The sequence below is a fragment of the Schistocerca serialis genome, chromosome 2 (genome assembly GCF_023864345.2).
Source record: "Schistocerca serialis cubense isolate TAMUIC-IGC-003099 chromosome 2, iqSchSeri2.2, whole genome shotgun sequence".
NCBI lineage: Eukaryota > Metazoa > Arthropoda > Insecta > Orthoptera > Acrididae > Schistocerca > Schistocerca serialis.
The window spans coordinates 120,003,393-120,028,963 of record NC_064639.1 but is presented as its reverse complement, the minus strand read 5'-3'; the positions used below and the strand labels follow the sequence as shown (position 1 = coordinate 120,028,963).

General features: G+C 41.5%; 2 non-coding genes across 2 annotated transcripts; both read right to left on the bottom strand.

Annotated features, from left to right (window-relative positions):
* Positions 1-4,248: 4,248 nt before the first annotated feature.
* Positions 4,249-4,321, bottom strand: Trnar-acg (transfer RNA arginine (anticodon ACG)). Its single transcript has one exon. It is a non-coding gene; the product is annotated as a tRNA-Arg (tRNA).
* Positions 4,322-4,963: 642 nt separating this feature from the next.
* On the bottom strand, positions 4,964-5,035 carry Trnaw-cca (transfer RNA tryptophan (anticodon CCA)). Its single transcript has one exon. It is a non-coding gene; the product is annotated as a tRNA-Trp (tRNA).
* Positions 5,036-25,571: the final 20,536 nt, after the last annotated feature.

Here is a 25,571-nt window from a genome sequence, read left to right as displayed (position 1 = left end):
ACGAATTTGCACACACATTGCGACAATTTATTAATGTGCTCAGTATGGGGTGCGACCACCTCTTCGCAGCAATACAGGCCTGACAACGACGGGGCATGCTGTGTATGATGTTATCAATCTCATGTTGAGGCAATAACGCCCATTATTTCTGCAGAGCTGCTCGAAAGTCTTGAGGAGTGGTTGGTGGATACTGATGTGACTCGATTCTAGACGTTCCCTTGTGTGACTACGCGTCAGGGGTACACATGCAATAAAGGCCACACTGCCGAAGCCTTCTGTAACCGTCTGCCTCGATATAACACGACCAGTGGATGCTGCGAGGCCAGAAGCCAGTTTGCTATGCAGCACTAAGCCGGTACCGTTGTACCCTTACAGCCAAATAACGGTCTTCACTTTCTGGTGTCACACATGAACGTCCCTGCCCTGGTCTTTGACATACAATTTCTGTCTCTAAAACTCTCGCCACATCCGAGGAACAGAACTATTCACTTGAACCCATCGGGCCATATCAGTTTTGCGACTGTTCTGCTTCCATTCCTCTTATGCCTTTCTACTGCAGAGAGTGTGGCAGGCGTGTTCTCTGTGCCATAGTGCACTATCTGTGACTGTGTAGCCGGCCGCGGTGGTCTCGCGGTTCTAGGCGCGCAGTCCGGAACCGTGCGACTGCTACGGTCGCAGGTTCGAATCCTGCCTCGGGCATGGATGTGTGTGATGTCCTTAGCTTAGTTAGGTTTAAGTAGTTCTACGTTCTAGGGGACTGATGACCACAGCAGTTGAGTCCCATAGTGCTCAGAGCCATTTGAACCATTTTTTTGTGACTGTGTAAACAGCGATTGTGGATGTGGGACTACCCGAGAAATACTACCCGTTTGATGGGTGCCCCGACGCCATCGCTGGCGTGGTTGTCCATTGACCGGATTGCCATCTTTCGTATAGAACTCGATCATACGGACATCTGTTGACAGTTGGTATGGTCATATCGTGACTTAAGACACAGGATGGGGAAAGAGCGGTTTGTTGCTTTAATTTTGGACACCATCGCGTTTAACAAAACTGAAAATATTATTGTGGCTCTGTCGTGCTGTTTGGTAACAGAACACGTGTAAATCGAGCTTCAACCTGTTTCAAAAATTATAGGCGGGCTTAGTTGGATAAATAATATGAACACCACATTTTCATATTCGACAATGGACGACTGCTTGACTGTCTAACTACATAGCTATAGCAAGCCGTCCCTTTATTACTGTTCCCCAGTATGAATGATCGAAAGTTGGACCTCCACACACAAACAAAACACAGTTTGAGACAAAAGTGTTCGCAGTCCAATACATAAAACGTAATCATTTCTATCTTTCGGCTCACGATGATCAGATAAGTTGTTTGTTTTGCTGTATGAATTAGGTATCCTGGGATAGTGCTCTCGTAGCATGACTGCTGCAGATTCTGTAAAGTTCGACGCCTCTTTATTTTATTTTTCCAGTAAACTCCAGCGATGAATCTTCTAAAATATCCTCGCATGACTTTGATCTTTCTTCTCCTGTTACCTTCCAGTCTTGCACATCCTCCTCGGCGTCGGCAATTCTTCCTCTTGGAATACAACAAATAGTAGTAATAGCAATGCAAGAGTCGGCTTCTACAACTTCCCACGTCCGATTCGCCTTTCCTCGAAAACAATGACGTTCTCAGTGTCGAGATTATTGCTTCTGTCTCCTCTACACGACATTGACGAAAATGTTCTTCTCTTCACAATTAGATAAAACGTTGTCCGATTTCCACACGACCGAGCGTCTCCAGTCGTCCGAACCCTGTCTTCAGAACTGCTCGTCAACTGTCTATCTGTCGCTCGTAAAAATTAATATTTTCCCCTACTTCGTCGAGGTTCCATAGGGACAAACAGAAAACTCAGAAATGACTGAGATAATACTACAACGCAAGTGACAACAATCAATTGACACAAGTTTTCGTTTCATTTTCATATATACGATCACGAAATGACTCACTAACGTTTCAAAGAAATAAAGGACAGAAGATATGTACAGTTTTATGTTTATTAATGTGAGAAATTGTTGTAGTAAAAAAACACGGTCACAAAGGTACGGAAAGGGACTTCAATTGATCGTTGCCTAATGCTCCCTTTCTCCGCCAGTCGTACGTTTTTTTTAGCAGTTTTTTTATTTTTTTATAGATGCCAAGAAATTCAGTTGATTGTTCATTTGGTACAAATGTAGGTCAGTTTTGTATATACTGGGTCCACAGGGAAATTAGTACTGTCTTCTACAAGCTGACTCCTCTCTCTCGGTGCTCAGTCATATGGTTTGATGACGGGAAAATGGCGTCGATGTCTGCTGTGGCGACAACGAAGACTCAGATATTTGGCGTAAACGCAGCAGATAGTCTGCAAATGATTGCCAGTTTCTGAAACAGAATTTAAGGCAATGACGCAAAGCACCAGGGAAATTAGTACTGTCTTCTACAAGCTGACTCCTCTCTCTCGGTGCTCAGTCATATGGTTTGATGACGGGAAAATGGCGTCGATGTCTGCTGTGGCGACAACGAAGACTCAGATATTTGGCGTAAACGCAGCAGATACTCTGCAAATGGTTGCCAGTTTCTGAAACAGAATTTAAGGCAATGACGCAAAGCACCATAGTTTCATTATTTGTTATTGATATGTGGTCAGTAAAGCCTTATAATTATCTTATCTGATTATTGATAGCTGCGCATTACAATTACCATCTTTTGTGAAAAATCAGTTGTACTAAATGTTTAAAAGAGCAGATCTTTCAATGAACCAGCTAGAATGCTCAACAGGCATAAACACCTACTAATACACAAATTATGTGAGACATAAAACGGTGCAGGATAGCATTTCCCAAGGATTATAGTTATAAATTAATTCACACGAAAATTTAAATACTGATGTTACTTTTCGATACGAATTCAGTGATTACTCCAAGAATTTGCACTTTTTTTAACTGAAAAGAGAAATTATGTTCTGTAGGAACTGGATAGGTAGTGACCTCAAATTCTGTATACATTTTATCTCGCAAATTCATACTTGTTACAAGAGAACAAAAGGTGGTTTAGATCTTCGGCTGCCATATTCAGAATGGCGCTGAACTGATGTTCATACTATGCACATGAGACAGAAAAAAATTCATGTACAGATCTGATTTTGACAAATTACGATCTGCACATAAGTGTGTCGGGACAGTAGGTTGTGCCCCCGAATGATTTACGACGTAGTCCATTGTTCTTGCCACTTGGTCGCAAATCTCGGTGCCACGCAAATGCCAGCTGGTCGGGCCTTCTCATTCTGGGATGTTCCTCTGTGGATTTTAAATCCACCTCTATTGTGTGACTGCATTTTCTATATAGATAGCGTGTAGTTTTTTTCACTGAAAGTTCTATCCGTGATGCAGAGTTGGATTAAAAATTAGTGGTTGTGCCAATAAACTCAGAGCTAAAAAACAGATTCCACAATGCTCTTCTTGTCGTAATGTATTTGTCGTTTACTTTGTCAAAAGCCTTGGTGAAATCATCCGAGTGGATTGCAAGCGGTTTGCGTGTCTGTTGCGTAAGCTGTCTCGGTAAGCGAGTACGGAGTTGGTTGTTCTGCCACGGACCACCTTAGTTTTGAGACGCACCGTAATACATCATTCAGCCACTTTATCGAGAATACTGGTCCTGGCATCGTTTGCAATGCCCACTTCTCGGAGTAGATTTGTTAAAATACGTGTGCGCTCAATTTGAAATGTCTGCCTGTGTAGTGCATCTTACTCGTATACAATTTTTCTTCCGTGCCTAACTGTTGTCTTGCTTTCCTGCTTAAGGTGGGATGCTTGGCTGTCACCTGTCAGATTGGTTGACTTCTTGTAATGGCACCACGTATTGGTCACTTTTAGCTATTTTAATAGCCGCAGGAGCGCAGATGTTTGCCTGACAGGGACGGAACTGCTTCTAAGCAACGAAATAGAAATCGGTGGTGTTCGCTATCCGGAATGTTTTCTCTGCGCTGTATTATTGGCGAATCTTCCTTGAAGGCGTGTTCGCGGTATTGTGCTATGGATATGCACTTCACCGACTTCTCTTCCGAAAAACCGCCTCCTATTTTGTTACTGGTTCCCGGTGGCTACTGATTTGCAGATATGCTGCACACATACCAGCTCAGCATTATTACTACTAACTCTGATGCAGAAACATTTCGTAAAGTTGGCATCGAATGCCTTATCATACTATAAAAATTATCGACCCTGCCAGGATTCGAACCTGGAATCTTCTGATCCGTAGTCAGACGCGTTATCCGTTGCGCCACAGGGCCACACGATATGTACCTCTCGTATTAGTCATACTACCACCGTTTGTAATTGACCTCGTGGCGTTTTCTTTTTCATATACTCTAAGTTTTTAGTTGCGAGTCCATTACATTTTTACACCAGTTAATGATGTCCATAGAGCAGTGTTTCCTATATGGCGTAAACATATTCCTACAGGATCTGGCGGTAAAGTTAACGATATCGTCCGGCCGGTTTCCTTCGACGCTACATTTCAGTTAACTGCACGTAATTGATTGAAATGATTTCTGCTAGAAAACGATATATGACTTTCATCTTTTTCACTATGCGATGACTGGTCGCATTTCAGCCTTTTTCAAGAATTTTAACTCTTGGTTGTAAGTAGGCTTTCATTATTTGTGACATCATAAATCCTTGCCTGACAAGCTATAACGTCTTTTAGCTACCTTATGAGAGTTGGTTAGTTTAATAAATAGCGTCTCTTTCGTTGTAATTCTTCTAAATACGGAAAACACCTGCATTCTATTGAATTTTAGCACTGTGTAGGAACAGAATGGCTATTGTTTCCAAATTTTGTACTACAGACATTTGGCTGAAAGTTAAGACAGCATCATGAAAAATGCACTTTCTGAACTTAGACAACAGTAAATTCAATTAGTAAAAATATTTGACCCCGACGTGATTTGAACACGCAACCTTCTGATCTGGAGTCAGACGCGCTACCGTTGCGCCACGAGGTCTGCGGAGAGAGCCCCTGCTTGCTGAATGTATACACCAGCGTTTCGTGCGCATCGGTCTTAGTTGAATAATATCATTCAAAGGCTCTCAAAACAGACAACTGTAATAAAATGGGTGAAAAACGTATTACTTACTATTAAGCTTCTGTGTTTGCCAGTATTATTGAATGAGTTTCTGTCCTTCCTGTGCGTCTGGTTTGCGTTTGGTCAAACTTTGTTTCTGTGTAAATGAATTAAAACACTATTTCTATTTGTCATTTACATATTTTCGGAACTGCATTGGTTGTAATCAGCGTTTCAGTAGTGCTGTACAGTGACACTGTCGGAACTTGAAGCTAACGCTATGACAGACCCACTTATTTCAGTGTTTATATTTACCTGAATTCAGGATATTTTCATAAAAGACGAATAAAATAACCATTCTATCTGCAATGGAAATTACTTTTGCAGCAATATTCGAACGCGAAAAAGGAATTCCCACAGTTGAAACTAGTATACAGTTCAGTAGAAAAGGAAGTGCAATATTATTCACATGATAGTGGATACAAATTATTATCTGAGAAAATCAGGGACGGATTAATGAAGTTTTGTGGTTGGGGGAAGTTCCGTAGAAGAGAAAGAAGACCAAAGGTTCTTTCCCTTGAAAGTTAAGGAAAACAACCTTCAAAAACTACCTTTTAAGCTGTTTTGATGCTGAAAAATACCAAACAATTGCAAGAACAGTTTTATTTTAGACAAAAAATTTTAAATTTCTTGAAATGTACAGCATTCAAAACCTTTGTCTCAGTTACTTTTTTTACATAATCGTTAATACACAGCAACAAGCTCGTACGCCTTTTGTTGACACAGAGTTGACACGCAAATTAAAAGCAAATAAACTGAAATGAGAATAAAATACTTTGAAAACTGTAGTTCTTAATTTGTTGACAGTTATATTTTTCCCATTTACTTCATGAATATGTGTACAGATGTATACTTATATTCTGAAAATAACAATGGGAAAGTCTTGACAGATACTAAAATCTAATTTTTGTTTTCAATACAATTTACAATGATATTCGTTTTTGAACAAACGAAGTGGGAATAAAGTTGCAAAATCCATATTAATTATGTTATCAAAATAATGTATCTGAGACTAATACCTCCAAAGAAGTACAATGTAAATAGTGAGAACGATATTTTATCGTTATAGCAGCTCAAAGGTACATAAAGCCATAGTTCTGAATGTAATATTGTGTTTCTCTGATGAGTGGTTAAAATCTGGCAAAGACCACCTTCTTACAAAAAACAATCGTGTTTATATTTGTCATTTTAGTTCTCTACAAATACAGTGTATACGTTGTGTGCTTCATGTGTATTAGCATCTGATTCGCACTTTTTTCAGTTTTTATACAAAAGTGTAATCTGAGTGTGCGAGAGATAATTACTCAATCTTTTTACATCGCAGAAGAAAAACTGTCATGATATTAAATATTACCTGTACTGAAGAAAACATATCTTTTCCGTTCTTTCCGCCCTTCTCAATACACCTGTCTACAATTATTTCTTTTTTAATAGTGATGACTCTATTGACATCTGACCTAAGTGGCATCTATCCTTTGCCATAATTATCTTTCTATTTGTGTTGGTGTTTCATATTTTTAATTGCACTGTGTGTACGACATTTGCACAATAATTCTCATATCAGTAAAAAGGGACACTCTTCTGCACACTTATGACGAACTACCGTGCACACTACAGTGATTGGTAAGGTATCAAGAAGTTTATATTGTTTTAATGTTGTTAATTACTGTATTTACTTGAACGACTCAGATCCATTTTCGTTCCCTTTCGTATCCAGTACGGCAGCTGAACGAGATTTATTCTGAGTATTGTAAACGACAATGCGCTTCCCGTTGCGTTTGTTGAGCTATAGAAATAACAGGAACACGGTATCATTTTATTCGCTGGAGTACTTCTATTAAGACAAAAGGATATTACGATCCTGTAAAGCTACTCGATACCGCACGTTAAAAAGCGGCGTGAGGAACCCCACAGCTGTCGCTGCTACAGCCGTACTGTTTAGCACACGCGTCCGCGAGCCGAAGACATCACCTTTACCATGATCAACTGTGCTTCGCTGGCAGTCACTTTATTGTTCTGTTCCGGTTATAGACGTTCGGAAAAATTCAAGGCAATATACACCATCATTCGCTCAAGAGGACTTACTAGATCAACAAGTACGTCTATCCGCGATAGCTCACTTTTCACTGCCTAAGTAAATATAGTTTCATTAATTAGTTTGATCCTGAAGATGATTTGTGAACATAAAAAGACTTCGTGCTTATCAAGTAAAACGACTGATATCGAAAATTTTGCGTATTTTCTAATTCAACTTTACAGTAGCAGCATCAGAAGCAGTTCACTATGGACGAGAGTATGAAAAAATTGTGACTAATCTCAAATAATGTTACTTCACTAACAATAATTCCGAAATTAAGTAATATAGGAACACAGAGCACTCTTCAACATCATACACAAGAAGCCACTTACATGGTGTCTTCTCTTTTAAAGAGAGGAAAGATGTTATTCTTGAAACTCGTTTCATGTCGCACAAAATTAAAAAACTTCACACTGCCACGACGAACGTCCCCCTTCACACTGAGCTACCGTTGGCACAACTTCCTTTCCAGTAGCGGCCTTCACGTGACACCACTCTGTGGCGCATTTGACCAGCCAAGCCTTGGATCGCCGCTTTGAAAAGTCGCACGTGACGTCAGCATAGCAGTGGCAGTAACGGCACCAACAAGGCTACTCGCAGTAGCATCAGAAGCTGATCGCAGCAACAGCGGCGACTGTTCTCAATGGCGGCGTATCGCGCCGCGCTGTGGGCAAAGCAGACAGCGCGTGCTGTTGTAGAAGATCGGGAAGCGCGGCTATTGTCTGGAGCCCACAATTCGAACAGGAGGGGGAGCGCGAATCACTGGTACAGGTAGTACATTCTCTCGGACCCACACAGTAAGGTGCCTCGGGGAATACTGAACTGAATGACCAAATCCACTGACCAAGACTCTAAATTCGTAAATTCGTCTGCTTAACATTGACCGCAAAAAAAAAAAAAAAAAAAAAAAAAAAAAAAAAAAAAAATTGCTTAAATTCTCGGGGGGAGGCGTGGGGCATCTTCCCTCCGCCAACCCCTGCATGCAGCCTTTGGAGGAAACGTATTTTTCTATATAGTCCGGAAGCTGTCAGATCTCTAGTGAATATCGACACAATCACCACCTCCGGGGAAGTGTTGAAGTCATACAGAATACCCATCGCTGGTGCCGGTATATCAAATCTGATGTTCTTTAGAGTATTACATCGATGTTGTCTGTGGAAAGTATTAAAAAATTTTGCAACAGTTGTGCCGTCACAGCGTTTAAAATGCAAATTTTTGAAGACCCCTACCTTTATGCCACTATTGCTTATCCATGACTTACCACGGCAGTATCTGACGCATCTGTTTATATCGTAACTTTCATGCACACATTCGTTTTCTGTAATGTAAAAATGTATTTTTTGTCAGTGCCAACAGTTCAAATGGTTCAAATGGCTCTGAGCACTATGGGACTTAACATCTATTGTCATCAGTCACCTAGAACTAACTAACCTAAGGACATCACACAACACCCAGTCATCACGAGGCAGAGAAAATCTCTGACCCCGCCGGGAATCGAACCCGGGAACACGTGCGCGGGAAACTAGAACGCTACCGCACGACCACGAGCTGCGGACTTCCCGTTCTGTGTCTGGAATTTTCTATTTATTACATATTCACTTAACGACACGTAATTAAACAGTATAAATACACATTCCCCCCCATGAACCATGGACCTTGCCGTTGGTAGGGAGGCTTGCGTGCCTCAGCGATACAGATGGCCGTACCGTAGGTGCAATCACAACGGAGGGGTATCTGTTGAGAGGCCAGACAAACGTGTGGTTCCTGAAGAGGGGCAGCAGCCTTTTCAGTAGTTGCAAGGGCAACAGTCTGGATGATTGACTGATCTGGCCTTGTAACAATAACCAAAACGGCCTTGCTGTGCTGGTACTGCGAACGGCTGAAAGCAAGGGGAAACTACGGCCGTAATTTTTCCCGAGGGCATGCAGCTTTACTGTATGATTACATGATGATGGCGTCCTCTTGGGTAAAATATTCCGGAGGTAAAATAGTCCCCCATTCGGATCTCCGGGTGGGGACTACTCAAGAGGATGTCGTTATCAGGAGAAAGAAAACTGGCGTTCTACGGATCGGAGCGTGGAATGTCAGATCCCTTAATCGGGCAGGTAGGTTAGAAAATTTGAAAAGGGAAATGGATAGGTTGAAGTTAGATATAGTGGGAATTAGTGAAGTTCGGTGGCAGGAGGAACAAGACTTCTGGTCAGGTGACTACAGGGTTATAAACACAAAATCAAATAGGGGTAATGCAGGAGTAGGTTTAATAATGAATAGGAAAATAGGAATGCGGGTAAGCTACTACAAACACCATAGTGGACGCATTATTGTGGCCAAGATAGATACGAAGCCCACGCCTACTACAGTAGTACAAGTTTATATGCCAACTAGCTCTGCAGATGACGAAGAAATTGAAGAAATGTATGATGAAATAAAAGAAATTATTCAGATTGTGAAGGGAGACGAAAATTTAATAATCTTGGGTGACTGGAATTCGAGTGTAGGAAAAGGGAGAGAAGGAAACGTAGTAGGTGAATATGGATTGGGGGACAGAAATGAAAGAGGAAGCCGCCTGGTAGAATTTTGCACAGAGCACAACATAATCATAACTAACACTTGGTTTAAGAATCATGAAAGAAGGTTGTATACATGGAAGAACCCTGGAGATACTAAAGGTATCAGATAGATTATATAATGGTAAGACAGAGATTTAGGAACCAGGTTTTAAATTGTAAGACATTTCCAGGGGCAGATGTGGACTCTGACCACAATCTATTGGTTATGACCTGTGGATTAAAACTGAAGAAACTGCAAAAAGGTGGGAATTTAAGGAGATGGGACCTGGATAAACTAAAAGAACCAGAGGTTGTACAGAGATTCAGGGAGAGCATAAGGGAGCAATTGACAGGAATGGGGGAAATAAATACAGTAGAAGAAAAATGGGTAGCTTTGAGGGATGCAGTAGTGAAGGCAGCAGAGGATCAAGTAGGTAAAAAGACTAGGGCTAGTAGAAATCCTTGGGTAACAGAAGAAATATTGAATTTAATTGATGAAAGGAGAAAATATAAAAATGCAGTAAGTGAAACAGGCAAAAAGGAATACAAACGTCTCAAAAATGAGATCGACAGGAAGTGCAAAATGGCTAAGCAGGGATGGCTAGAGGACAAATGCGAGGATGTAGAGGCCTATCTCACTAGGGGTAAGATAGATACCGCCTACAGGAAAATTAAAGAGGCCTTTGGAGATAAGAGAATGACTTGTATGAATATCAAGAGCTCAGATGGAAACCCAGTTCTAAGCAAAGAAGGGAAAGCAGAAAGGTGGAAGGAGTATATAGAGGGTTTATACAAGGGCGATGTACTTGAGGACAATATTATGGAAATGGAAGAGGATGTAGATGAAGATGAAATGGGAGATATGATACTGCGTGAAGAGTATGACAGAGCACTGAAAGACCTGAGTCGAAACAAGGCTCCCGGAGTAGACAATATTCCATTGGAACTACTGACGGCCGTGGGAGAGCCAGTCCTGACAAAACTCTACCATCTGGTGAGCAAGATGTATGAAACAGGCGAAATACCCTCCGACTTCAAGAAGAATATAATAATTCCAATCCCAAAGAAAGCAGGTGTTGACAGATGTGAAAATTACCGAACTATCAGCTTAATAAGTCACAGCTGCAAAATACTAACACGAATTCTTTACAGACGAATGGAAAAACTAGTAGAAGCCAACCTCGGGGAAGATCAGTTTGGATTCCGTAGAAACACTGGAACACGTGAGGCAATACTGACCTTACGACTTATCTTAGAAGAAAGATTAAGGAAAGGCAAACCTACGTTTCTAGCATTTGTAGACTTAGAGAAAGCTTTTGACAATGTTGACTGGAATACTCTCTTTCAAATTCTGAAGGTTGCAGGAGTAAAATACAGGGAGCGAAAGGCTATTTACAATTTGTACAGAAACCAGATGGTACTTATAAGAGTCGAGGGACATGAAAGGGAAGCAGTGGTTGGGAAGGGAGTAAGACAGGGTTGTAGCCTCTCCCCGATGTTATTCAATCTGTATATTGAGCAAGCAGTAAAGGAAACAAAAGAAAAATTCGGAGTAGGTATTAAAATTCATGGAGAAGAAATAAAAACTTTGGGGTTCGTCGATGACATTGTAATTCTGTCAGAGACAGCAAAGGACCTGGAAGAGTAGTTGAACGGAATGGACAGTGTCTTGAAAGGAGTATATAAGATGAATATCAACAAAAGCAAAACGAGAATAATGGAAAGTAGTCGAATTAAATCGGGCGATGCTGAGGGAATTAGATTAGAAAATGAGACCCTTGCAGTAGTAAATTAGTTTTGCTATTTGAGGAGCAAAATAACTGATGATGGTCGAAGTAGAGAGGATATAAAATATAGACTGGCAATGGCAAGGAAAGCGTTTCTGAAGAAGATAAATTTGTTAACGTCGAGTATAGATTTAAGTGTCAGGAAGTCGTTTCTGAAAGTATTTGTATGGAGTGTAGCCATGTATGGAAGTGAAACGTGGACGATAAATAGCTTAGACAAGAAGAGAATAGAAGCTTTTAAAATGTGGTGCTACAGAAAAATGCTGAAAATTATATGGATAGATCACATAACTAATGAGGAGGCACTGAATAGAATTGAAGAGAAGAGAAATTTGTGGCATAACTTGACTAAAAGAAGGGATCGGTTGGTAGGACATGTTCTGAGGCATCAAGGGATCAGCAATTTAGTAGTGGAGGGCAGCCTGGAGGGTAAAACCGTAGAGGGAGACCAAGAGATGAATACACTAAGCAGATTCAGAAGGATGTAGGTTGCAGTAGTTACTGGGAGATAAAGAAGCTTGCACAGGACAGAGTAGCATGGAAAGGTGCATCAAACCAGTCTCAGGACTGAAGACCACAACAACAGTTGCGTAGACTTCCGCGACCAGAGCCAGTCGACATAAGTTTTCTGGGTATAGTACCGCATCATAATGTACACTAGGTGATCAAAATTAACCGGAAACCTGGCTGTGAATGACTTAAAAGTTCGTGGAGTCCTCCATCGGTAATGCTGGAATTCAATATGGTATTGACCCACCCTTATCCTTGATGACAGCTTCCACTCTCGCAGGCATACGTTCAGTCAGGTGCTGGAAGATTTCTTGGGGAATGGCAGCCCATTCTTCAGAGTGCTGTACTGAGAACAGGTATCGATGTCGGTCGGTGGGCCTGGCACGAAGTCGGCGTTCCAAAACATCCCAAAGGCGTTCTATAGAATTCAGGTCAGGATTCTGTGCAAGCCAGTCCATTACAGGGGTATTATTGTCGTGTAACCACTCCTCCACAGGCCGTGCATTATGAACGGTTGCTCGATCGTGTTGAAAGATGCAATCGCCATCCCCGAATTGCTCTTCATCAGTGGGAAACAACAAGAAGGTGCTTAAAACATCAGTGTAGGGCTGTGCTGTGATAGTGCCACGCAAAACAACAATGGGTGGAAGCCCCCTCCATGGAGAACGCCTCCACACCATAACAACACCGCCTACGAATTTTACTGTTGGCACTACCCACGTTGGCAGATGACGTTCAGCGGGCATTCGCCATACCCAAACCCTGCCATGGGATCGCCACATTGTGTTCCGTGAGTCGTCACTCCATACAATGTTTTTCCACTGTTTACGCTCCTTACACCAAGTCAGGCGTCGTTTGGCATTTACTGACGTGATGTGTGGCTTATGAGCAGCCGCTCGACAATGAAATCCAAGTTTTCTCACTTCCCGCCTAACTGTCATAGTACTTGCAGTGGATCCTGATGCAGTTTGGAATTCTTGTGTGATGATCTGGATAGATGCCTGCCTATCACACATTACGATCCTCTTCGAATGTCGGCGGTCTCTGTCAGTCAACAGAGGGGGTCGGCCTGTACACTTTTGTGCTGTACGTGTGCCTTCATGTTTCCACTTCACTACCACATCGGAAACAGTGGACTTAGGGATGTTTAGGAGTGTGGAAATCTCGCGTACATACAAATGACACAAGTGACACCCACTCACCTGACCACGTTGAAGTCCGTGAGTTCCGAGGAGCGCCCCATTCTGCTCTCACGATGTTTAATAACTACTGAGGTCGCTGGTATGGAGTACCTGGCAGTAGGTGGCAGCACAATGCACCTAATATGAAAATCGTGTGTTTTTGGGGGTGTCCGGATACTTTTGGACACATAGTGTATATACTTCCAGCAGCAGTATTTTTATACATATGACGCGTTGCCATACCCATAAAACTTTAATGTCGGTTATAAATATAGACTGAATAAAAGACGAAATTCGTTCGGCACCCATGTGTAATATCTAATTATTGTAGTGCAAAAGTGACAAACATACTAGTGTGTGTGCTAAAGCAGCTACAAGATAAGGGTACAGTCTATGATTAATTTGTATAACAGGGAAATACCCCTCGGAAACTATATTTCCAGTTTTTGCAGCATACGGATTGAATCTTTCCTTTCATTTTCATATTTGGTGTAACTGAGCGGGGTAGCACACTGGACTCGCATTTGGGAGGAAGACGGTTCAAACCCGTGTCCAGCCATGCTGTTTTCAATTGCCCGTGATTTCCCTAAATAGTTTAAGACAAATGCCGGACTGTTTCCTTCGAAAGAGCACGGCCGCTTTCCTTCTCCCTCCATCCGTAATCCGAGCTTGTGCTCCGTCTCTAATGGCCTGTTTGTCCACGGTATATTAAACACTTCATACTCCTCCCACATTTGGAAGAAGCTTCTGAACTAGGGGGCTGCGAGTAGAAGGAAATAATGAAGGATGAACTTCGAAGAAATTAAACCAAAAATGTTACTTAACGGATCGAAACTTTTGCTACAGTTTGTGACGGCGTTGTACACCCCGAGAACATGGGCATTTTCCTTGCGAACGTTTTTTGTCGATTGTACACAAACATCAAACAATGCTTATTTTGCGCAAACAATGTATTCGAATTAATATGCATGTACAACTAGTTTATTACATCATCATGTGATTTACGTCAAGTCACAGGTACTGTAAACAAACAAATGTTTGTCAGAACTGAACTTACTTCTTTATCTATCTGCAGTTGTCCACACAATGAATATAATTTCTCGTTGCACATGCTAGCAACGGCACACAAAAACAATGAACCTTGCATTTCAAATGCCTCTAAGCACTATGGGACTTAACATCTGAGGTCATCAGTCCCCTAGACTTAGAACTATCCTAACGACATCACACACATCCATGCCCGAGGTAGGATTCCAACCTGCGACCGTAGCAGCAGCGCGGTTCCGGACTGAAGCTCCTAGAACCGATCGGTCACAGCGGCCGGTTAACCTTCCATTTATGACCGTCACATTGGTATGATGCGAATTCGCAACGCACGGCATTAAGGGATTAAAAGAAAAATGTATAATTTTGAAATAAAATCTGCAAACGATTGCCTCCAACACAGACCGCTTTCCGTGCTAATTATCAACAGCAATAAGTGGCGGTAATTTGCAAGCGACAAGTTACAATAGTAACTTAACGTGATAGATGAAAACATTAGAACACTGAAATATTTAACGCTTACAAAATGAACAGCAATTTCTTGAACTGAAGATACTCTTTGCAGCACTTCGTAATCAGTGCTGCCCCCCTCCACAACCGTTAATGGCGCCAAACATTGTCATTTGCTAATGTTGATACTGGGTTATATCGGCAACATATGATCATACCAGCGAGATGTGCTATTGACATTGTTACCTAAGGCAGCACCACTAAAACGTAGTTACTAACTCGGTTTTTCGAAATTGCTTCACCAAAGAAGCTGCAGTGAATATTACATACTTGGAATCACGAACAGCTGCCAACACCGGTAATTTAGAAGTAGATACCCACAGTGTGGTATCGATAGCAACGATGCCACGGCGTAGATGCAAGTTCTTAGGTTGACACTACGACACCGACACCGACGACAGCGCCCTGTGCAGATCTACGAGCTCCGCTCGAGATTCACCTCATTTGATTCCGAGGAGACAACCTAGCAACATTGTTTCTATTTCATAGGGGGCTAGCAATTACAGACTATGTTATTTCAATTACCTCAATGATAGTTTGTCCAACTACTAGTAGCTGTTAGATTTGATGGATGAACGGCTTCGCACCTACGAGCTCATCTGTACGCAAAGTTAAGAGTTGTAATCTAACTGCAGTACCAAGCAATTCAGCTTTTCCTGCTCCTACTCACTTCCTACATTCAGCCTACCCTTCGTTTTACAAGAGCAGACCCACGCGCCGCCTTCCAGGCGGGATACAAAACACAGTGTAAGGAAGCAACCTGATACACATACAGGCTGAATACCAGTTACCTTCCTTTCGGACTATGCTGATGAAATACTCTACTTCAGGTAATTATATACGACCGATCGCTTGACGAAGCATTGGTACCTAAAGACAATCATATCGCGTACCTATGGGTTATGTCTCTGTTGTGGGGCTGGATTCTTTTTGTCAGAGATTTCACAATTCATAATTACTGACGGTAAATTATGTCTGGGGCCTCTCAAGGAAGTACAATAGACACCCTGCTGTCTTAATCAGCATAAAATATTTAGGAGGAAATGTGAGCAACTCTCGTAGATTGCTTGCAGATGATGCTGTCTTCTTATGTATGATGCTGTCTTCTTATGTATGATGCTGTCTTCTTATGTATGATGCTGTCTTCTTATGTATGATGCTGTCTTCTTATGTACGATGCTGTCTTCTTATGTATGATGCTGTCTTCTTATGTATGATGCTGTCTTCTTATGTATGATGCTGATTTCTTATGTATAATAAGTCATCAGAATATGAAAACCAATTGGAAAAATATTTAGTCAAGACATTTCCATAATTCGGAAAGCGGAAATTGACGGTAAGTAACAAAAAGTGTGAGGTTCTCCACATGAGTACTAAGAAATATTCATTAAATTTCGGTTACCAGATAAATTACACAAATTTTAAAATAACTACGTAGGGACTTCAGTGAGACCCGGATCTATTCCGTATCGAACAGAGGCAAAAACTTGATAGTGGTGTCCCCCCACCCCCGGCCCCCTCGAGCGTTTGAAAAATATGTTTGTATATTTAGCGCACATCTTGATGTAGAGTTCGATACATAAAACGTGTATTTTCGAGGAAATGCAAGGCATGTTATTTGGTCTTAGGTGTGCCGAAGTCCAGTGCCACGCCTCTTCGCACAGCATTCTTGTATCGCACGTCGCTGTATTTCGCTCTGTGCAGTTGAAACGTGTATATTTTGTAGTGGAAGCCATCAAACCCATATTCAGGACAGTGGAAATAGAAAAGGTCCTGTGGTGCCTCTCCTGCTCCCAGTCGGCCGGTTTAAAATAAAATAAAATAAACCACCTCACAATTAATACTGGTCGGGATTATATGTAACCGGGAGAATTAGAAATCTTCAGAAAATTTGCACTCTTTATTGCCTGTTGCCTATCAGCTGATAACTTTCTCTTTCGTGTGACATAAAATTAAATTTAGGAGACATGAAATCAGTAAAGACAAGAGACAAGCAAGACAGTACACGTTTCTTCAATCCTTTCGTCCTAGCATTTTTATCCTCCCTACTCTAGTTATAGATTTACGCGGCGTCTTTTCCTTTTTGCGAAAGCATCTGTTATCTCTCGAAGTTCATCAATCGTTTTGCTACACGAGAAATCAAAATGTCATTGTCTAATTCTGAAAAAGCTCTTAATACGAATAGTACCCAAGGCTGGTGTGGTTTCTCGATCTGATTAAGTCTATTTTGTCACTGTCTGCTAGATAAAACGAAAGAGACCTTTCTAATATTGCAGCATTTGTAAGACACGCCAAATAAGCGAGATTGTTGTGGTACAAATGGTCATTCTTATGTACCCCATTCACATAGGTAACACAACAGAATATAATTCACAAAGTACCAATATCAAATGCCTATTAGGCTAACTGCAAATAAAAAGAAATGTGTTAGGAAATAGTTACATATTTCATTCATACACTCCAGTTTCTCAAGCATTAAATCGAAAAGTAGTTCTACGAAACTTTTATATAAATTTGGAATCGTCATATTCTTACATATAATTTGTGCGATGTCCCCGTTTCTTCTCCTTCCTTGTTCTAACAAACAATCTTGTAACTATTCCCGCCATTGTCAAAACGTATTCACCGCTTAACTTCACCAACCCTGCCAGAATCAACAATTTGGTTATCCCGCGTTTATTCCCCAGATAGGCATTATTACTTGTTTCTACAACGCGTTTTCCGCGCTGTTCCGAGAACAGAATTTGAGCTAGTGCTAACTGTGGACTGTGCAGCCGGCCGTTAGTAGCGTAGTGATCGGGTAAACGTTCTCCGTCAGAATTTCATTTTCTTGGATACACCGAGATGATTAATATATAATTTTTCTTACCTGTTATTCCAGTTACTCGTTTATTTCTACTGTGGTAGTCTGAACCTATGGATTTCGCTAGTAATTATAAGAACACTGATCATTCGCACACCCAATTAACCTCATAAACAAACAGTGATTGGCATTCAGCTGTTCAGGTTTATTAGGCTGTTCTCGTATAGCCCCGTCCCCTTTTGTCTGCGAGAAAGCTTTTTATTTCTAGATGCGATGGAGACTGCCCTGCCAGAGACAGGTCCCCTGACAGTGACATAACGTAGTCCTACACTCTTCACCCATTCAAAAATCAACCTAAGATGTGTCCAGAAACCAATTTAGAATGTGTTCAAAAATGATCAAAAACCAACAGAAGTGCGATTTAAAATTCTTTGAATGATCGATAACCAACGTGCACTGGATGCTAGGCGCTTTGAGAAAGAAGGGTTTTTTCGAATATGAATTTGGCGCCACCTGAAACTGCCGTCCGGGGCAGATACTCCGCTTTGCCCCCCCCCCCCCCCCCTCTCAATAGATCAAGAGATCGAGGACTGACCTTTGACAATAAGTTACACATTTCGTCCCATGCTCAGACCATTGCACAATAAGAGGGGCGCATTGTCAGAAGGGAGTACATATTCCTAATTTCCTGCAAACATAGTTCTGCTGCGGTACGGGTATCCGGTGCACCACAGTGGCGGCTGAAATATACCGGCAATTGGAAATGTACTCCGAAGTTGTGCGCAAGGTTAGACTTCTTTCGTCGGCAAAAGTCTTAATTTTGCACAGATTCACGGTGAAATTCTGGCGGTATATGGACCAAATGCAGTGTCACTTCCAGCTGTAGTGAAATGATGCTAACAGTATGTGACCAAGACAGCACAAGCACCACAAGGCTGGTATTACACCGTAATACTTCTTTGGCAAAGAAATATGATCACTTATTCGCCAAATTTTACGTCAAATTTCAGAATGGCGGACAACAATTTAGTATTATGTTACGAGAGCTGCAAGTGGAGGACGTCAAGTTCTATATATATAAATTACTTACGAGTGGATGAGAGTGCATTTCAGTATTTACTCAGTGAAGTTATATATTACCTAACAGAATACTCACTTGAGAAACGCTATATGTGCAAACGACAGCCTCACTGTGATATTGCGATTTCTTGAAACAGGAGAGGGCTACTTTAATTTGCAATGCCACAATGGGCACTAACCAAAATAATTCCAGAAACATGTGAAGCGATTTATAAAGCACTGAAGGTGGAATCTCCGAAGGTAAATAAATGTTTAGTATATATATTTTTGGATAATTTAACTAACAGAATTAATGCTCCAAAAATTAATGAAAAGTATGAAACGCTTTGTAACTTGCGGCATCCAGAGTTCTGAAATGTAGAATGGAATGCTAAGAAAGAGTTTCTATTTTTATTTTAGAGTGTAACCACCACCTCTACTCCGGCTTGCTGAAAAGCTGCCTGGATGTTTCCAGGTGTATAGGTGGATGGCTGTATCTCTGGTTGGGAATATGAAGTCGTCTGCAGCATATCCCACCTGCCCATTAACAAACGATTAATAGCAAGCATTGAGACCCTTGCTCACTCTTCCCTCGGGCAGTCGAAGCAAAGTTATTAAAAAAAAAAAAAAAAAAAAAAAAAAAAAAGAGTCGAAGAATCATACCATCTTTGAAGCCATGTTTACAAACTCACTACGGAAACGTCAAATAGCTGTAGCAACGCCAGAGCTCAAAGAGGTTACATTTCACATTGCAATGAACAGGCTGGCCGTGGTTACCGAGCGGTTCTAGGCGCTTCAGTCCGGAACCGCGCGATTGCTGCGGTCGCAGGTTCGAATCCTGCCTCGGGCATGGATGTGTGTGATGTCCTTAGGTTAGTTAGGTTTAAGTCGCTCTTAGTTCTGGGGGACTGATGACCACAGCAGTTGAGTCCCATAGTGCTCAGAGCCATTTGAACCATCGTGTACGAAGTTATATTGACATCCTATCAAGTCTTAGGGGTGCATTTTTTTTTTTGGTCAGGCTTTGTTACTGAATCTTACATTTTTCAAGGGTCTTAAATCGACCAAAACACGTTTGTAGGAAATTTAGAAAGAGGTACAACCTGATTAAATTGTGTAATTTAATATGGACGTATTTATTGGGACCGCTATGTAATACGACGCAAATTTGATCGGCAGACACGAGACAGCTTCTGATGTTGTATTTTGGTAATGTATGTAATCATTAAAAGGTGGAAACTGATGCCGTATCTCCGCCGGCCGCTGTGAGTGAGCTGTTCTAGGCGCTACAGTCTGGAACCGCGCGACTGCTACGGTCGCAGGTTCGAATCCTGCCTCGGGCATGGATGTGTGTGATGTCCTTAGGTTAGTTAGGTTTAAGTCGCTCTTAGTTCTGGGGGACTGATGACCTCAGATGTTAAGTCCCGTAGTACTCGGAGCCATTTGAGCAATGAACAGAAGACGAACAACTTTTGTGATCAAATCTACGACGAGGCTCCAGATTTGATCATATTTCTTTGGCGAATGGCGAAATTTGAAAACGTTCTCTATTACACTGTCAAATATCTTTGACATAAATATTTGACATATGAGGTTTGACAAAGAAGTATGATAGAGTAGATCCTGCCTCATAGAAATTCCAACTTCCCGACAAGATGAAAGATCTGAGAGGAAAGACATTTTCCAATGATAGAGACGTTCACACAGCGCTTTCCAAATGGTTCTGTTACAAAGGAGCGGATTTCTGTCATCCGGAAACTGAACGATTGGTTCCCGACTGTTGTTTATAGAAAGGTGGTGAGTATGGTGAAAAAATATCACGTATCTGTGCTACTTTGAAGTCTAATCAAGAACTCGATAAAAAGGAATTGGCCTGCCTTGATAATGTGTAACTTGGTAAATACCTAGGGATTACAGTTACGAGCAACTTAAATTGAAACCATAACATCGAAAATGTACACTGAAGCGCCAAAGAAACCGATATAGATATGCGTGTTAAAACAGAGATATATGTAAACAGCCAGAATACGAAGCTGTGGTCGGCAACGCCTGTAGGCCTATAAGGCAGCACGTGTGTGTGGCGGAGCTGTTAAGTTACTGCTGCTACAATGGCAGGTTAACAAGATTTAAGTGACTTTGAAAGGGGTGTTATAGTCGGCGCACGAGCGATGGGACACAGCATCTCCGAGGTAACGATGATGTGGGTATTTTCCCGTACGAATGTTTCACTTGTGTACCGTGTATATCAGGAATCCGTCGAAACACCAGATCTCCTACGTAGCTGCGGCCGGAAAAAGATACTGCAACGGCGACTGAACAGCACTACGAGGTGCATTCAAGTTCTAAGGCTTCCGATTTTTTTTCTCCGGACTGGAAAGAGATAGAAACATGCGCATTGTTTTAAAATGAGGCCGCGTTCATTGTCAATACGTCCCAGAGATGGCAGCACCGTACAGCAGATGGAATTTTACCGCCAGCGGCGAGAATGAGAACTGTTTTAAATACTTAAAATGGCGACGTTTTCCTTACTTGAACAGCGTGCAATCATTCGTTTTCTGAATTTGCGTGGTGTGAAACCAATTGAAATTCATCGACAGTTGAAGGAGACATGTGGTGATGGAGTTATGGATGTGTCGAAAGTGCGTTCGTGGTTGCGAAAGTTTAATGAAGGCAGAACATTGTGTGACAACAAACCGAAACAACCTCGGGCTCGCACAAGCCGGTCTGACGACATGATTGAGAAAGTGGAGAGAATTGTTTTGGGGAATCGCCAAATGACTATTGAACAGATCGCCCCCAGAGTTGGCATTTCTGTGGGTTCTGTGCACACAATCCTGCATGACGACCTGAAAATGTGAAAAGTGTCATCCAGGTGGGTGCCACGAATGCTGACGGACGACCACATGGCTGCCTGTGTGGCATGTTGCCAAGCAATGTTGACGAGCAACGACAGCATGAATGGGACTTTCTTTTCGTCGGTTGTGACAATGGATGAGACATGGATGCCATTTTTCAATCCAGAAATAAAGCGCCAGTCAGCTGAATTCCACACACAGATTCACAGCCACCAAAAAAATTTCGAGTAACCGCCAGTGCTGAAAAGATGATGGTGTCCATGTTCTGGGACAGCGAGGGCGTAATCCTTACCGATTGCGTTCCAAAGAGCACTACGGTAACAGGTGCATCCTACGATAATGTTTTGAACAACAAATTCCTTCCTGCACTGCAACAAAAACGTCCGGGAAGGGCTGCGCGTGTGCTGTTTCACCAAGACAACGCACCCGCACATCGAGCTAACGTTACGCAACCGTTTCTTCGTGACAACAACTTTGAAGTGATTCCTCATGCTCCCTACTCACCTGACCTGGCTCCTAGTGACTTTTGGCTTTTTCCAACAATGAAAGACACTCTCCGTGGCCGCACATTCACCAGCCGTGCTGCTATTGCCTCAGCGATTTTCCAGTGGTCAAAACAGACTCCTAAAGAAGCCTTCGCCGCTGCCATGGAATCATGGCGTCAGCGTTGTGAAAAATGTGTACGTCTGCAGGGCGACTACGTCGAGAAGTAACGCCAGTTTCATCGATTTCGGGTGATTAGTTAATTGGAAAAAAAATCGGAGGCCTTAGAACTTGAATGCACTTCGTACTTCAGACATTAGTCGAGTCCATGCCACGCCGTGTTGCGGAATTTCAGCGTGCTCGCAGGGGCCCTACGATATTAGGCAGGAATACCTTTCTTTGGCTCTTTAGTATATATACTATAGAGAATTCCTACACTACATTCGTTCGCCCTCGTCTGAAAATACAGTTGCGGTGTGAGATAAGATTCACGGAGGCCATGGAAAATGTTCAAAGAAAGCAGCTCATTCTGTATAATGTTCACGAAGTATGGCAGAGACTGTCAGGCGGCAGTCAATGAAACAAACACGTTTCTAGTTGCGGCAAGATCTTTTCACGGCATTTTAGTCACGAATTTTCTCCTCCGAAATCGAAAATGTTTCGTTGACTGGATGACGAAACACAAAACGACCTCCCTCGCATATTAATCTGCTTAGAAATGACAACGTTTATCTATTGAGTTTTCTCAAATACGTACGATTTAAACTGTAACGAAGAATGATTAACTTTTCTCGTGATTAACTGAATATTACACTCACACAACCATCAAGGTTCATAAAACTATAACAAGGTGAGTATTCACACATCTACCGAAATGAAAAATTCCCCCTTGTCAAAAAAATATACCACCAAAGACCCTACACAAATCGTGGTGAGCTACTGAATGCTACCGTGATGGCGGACACTGCATAGAGCGCGTATTTGATCAACGAAGAACAATAATCCACTCACAAAACGAGACTACATCCAAATGCAGATACACAAATAAAGTAAAAAAGAATATATGTATAAAAAATGAACGAGAAATAGCGAGTGTGGGCCTCGGTATCTCTGCTTATAATTGTAACAATGAGAGCACTACAGGAAGTTACTAATCTTGCAAAGACATGACAGCTTTAAAACCATTTGATTTACTGAACAAGTGCAACTTCACATATTCGAAAGGCAGCGACCAGGGAAAAAGGAACATAACTTTAACATAATTAACAAGCTGAATATTAAGTTCTTTTCAGTGATTGTTCGCGTGCGCTGAGCTTTCGTCGACTTTTCACTTACTGGTGCTGTCTGCGAGTCGTCGACGTTGTTGATCTGTAATGCTTGAGCGAGTAGTCCAGCAGTTATTGGTGTCTTGTATATCCTCTTGATCGTTGTGGACTGCAACAGGAAAGCGCGGCGTTTGTATAATTATTGTTATTTAGCGCACGTATACGTAGCGACGAAAGCAAGACTCTCTTCATTCAACTAAAACGTGACGTATGATGTTGTCAATAAAAAAAATTACATATTCGTTATTTGAGTTAAACACCATATGTGCAATTTCAATCAGTGACGCGTACAATAGTCACCATGCATTGACATTAAACGCGTGGCGATTGGTACACCATACTTCAAAGATTAATGATCTTGATATTAGTTCAAGGCAAGAAAATGCTTTACCGTATTCCAGTTTAATTTAACAGTTCTCGGTATGCTCTATAACGGTTCGTGCTGTTTACAATAAAAAACGTACATTTAACACCATTCACGCAGCTTAACGGTCTATACAAGTTTTTAAGATTAATGTACCGAGTAGCAGTTCCCACTAATACCCAAGGCAGTACTTACCGTTATTAGTTCTGTAAACAGGGTAAACACCGAAATCACGCAAGAATATCGCTGATCAAATAGTAATTTACATCGGCTACGACATACACTACACACTTGACCACACGCGCCACGACAATCACCTTCTTGTCCTCGCTCCAGACTCTTTGTTGACGCTTGTCCCTGTCGACCTATCGATATGTTTCTACAGCGCTCAACACATCTATCTCAGCAGTAAGCGGAGTATGACGATTTACAGCTTCATACAGAGTTACATCACATTATTCTACCCGTGGAAAATAAAATGTCAATGAACGTAAGAACACAGCATCATAAAAAATGAAAACAGCAATCACACTCATAACAACTGCATGACGAAAACAAAAACAGTTGTACAAAGAAATAAATTTCCAAAAATCGGATCAGCTGAAGAAGGGGATAACACCCGTCGGCTTTTAGCAATGACGTCATAGTTTACTCGTAGACGTTAAAGTCCTTATTTTCGAGCCTTCCATAATAAATCGGTTATCTTCTGTGGCTAGGTGTCCTCATTGTAAATTGATATAAATCAATGCGTTTTCAAAAGACAGGGCTAGACGTTGTGCATGATTTTTGTCGCTTGTATTAATTTAAATTATTTTTTCGTCCCAATTCATTCGGTACTCATTTTCATTCTTAGTGAGTTTGAGATATTTTGGAAGAATTGTTTTTTATTTTCGACAATTTTTACTTTTTGATTTTCGTTTGTAGGTATGGATTTATCTATTCCTGTGAATATGGAGGACTTGATGCACGGTTCGTCAACTGCAGTACGGAATTCAAATTTTACAGTTGTCGCTTTTTTTCGCCTTCGCTAGTACTAGTGTTACTATGATATTTTTCAGTCGATACTAGTACTATCGAAAGCGAAAATACAGACACACGAAAAATTTGTATCCCGTACTTCAGTTGACCTATATAGGTCAAACGTAACATTGGCATCCTGTACCTCAGTTGGAAAAAGCATTTTATAGCGTGGTAGTGTCCTCTTCACAACTACCACCTACATAGGAAGGAATGACCATCGTAATAAAATTGGCCAGGTGCGAGTAGAACTCACGCATAGAGGATTCCGTAGAAACTTAATCAAGTATACAGACAGTTCATCCATTCTGGGAATTGATAATGTCGACCATTTTTACCTATTATCGGCATTGATATTGACAAGGTATTGTCCCTAGAGATTCCCATATTTTCGAGAATGTTTTAATTTCAATAATAAATGTTACACATAGTCATGCAGGAGGCAGGCGACCATTATTATAATGATCAGTAGTTCTCCGTACAGGCTGAATGGGTCGCAATGGTAAAAGTCAGACATGAGGCAAGGAATGACTTTATTGCTCATTTGACTCGTCTCGGAATTTACTGCTCTTAGATATGGCGGTTCAAGTTGTATATACACATACAATTTGAAACGTCATATCTAAGTGAAGTAATCGTTTGTGGACATGTGATTGTGGATAAATTCCTCGTCGTGTTGTCGCTGTTGTGGTCTTCAGTGCAGCTCTCCATGCTGAACTACCCTGTGCAAGCTTCTTCATCTCCCAGTACCTACTGCAACTTACATCCTTCTGAATCTGCTTAGTGTATTCATCCCTTGTTCTCCCTCTACGGTTTTACCCTCCACACTGCTCTCCAATGCTAAATTTGTGA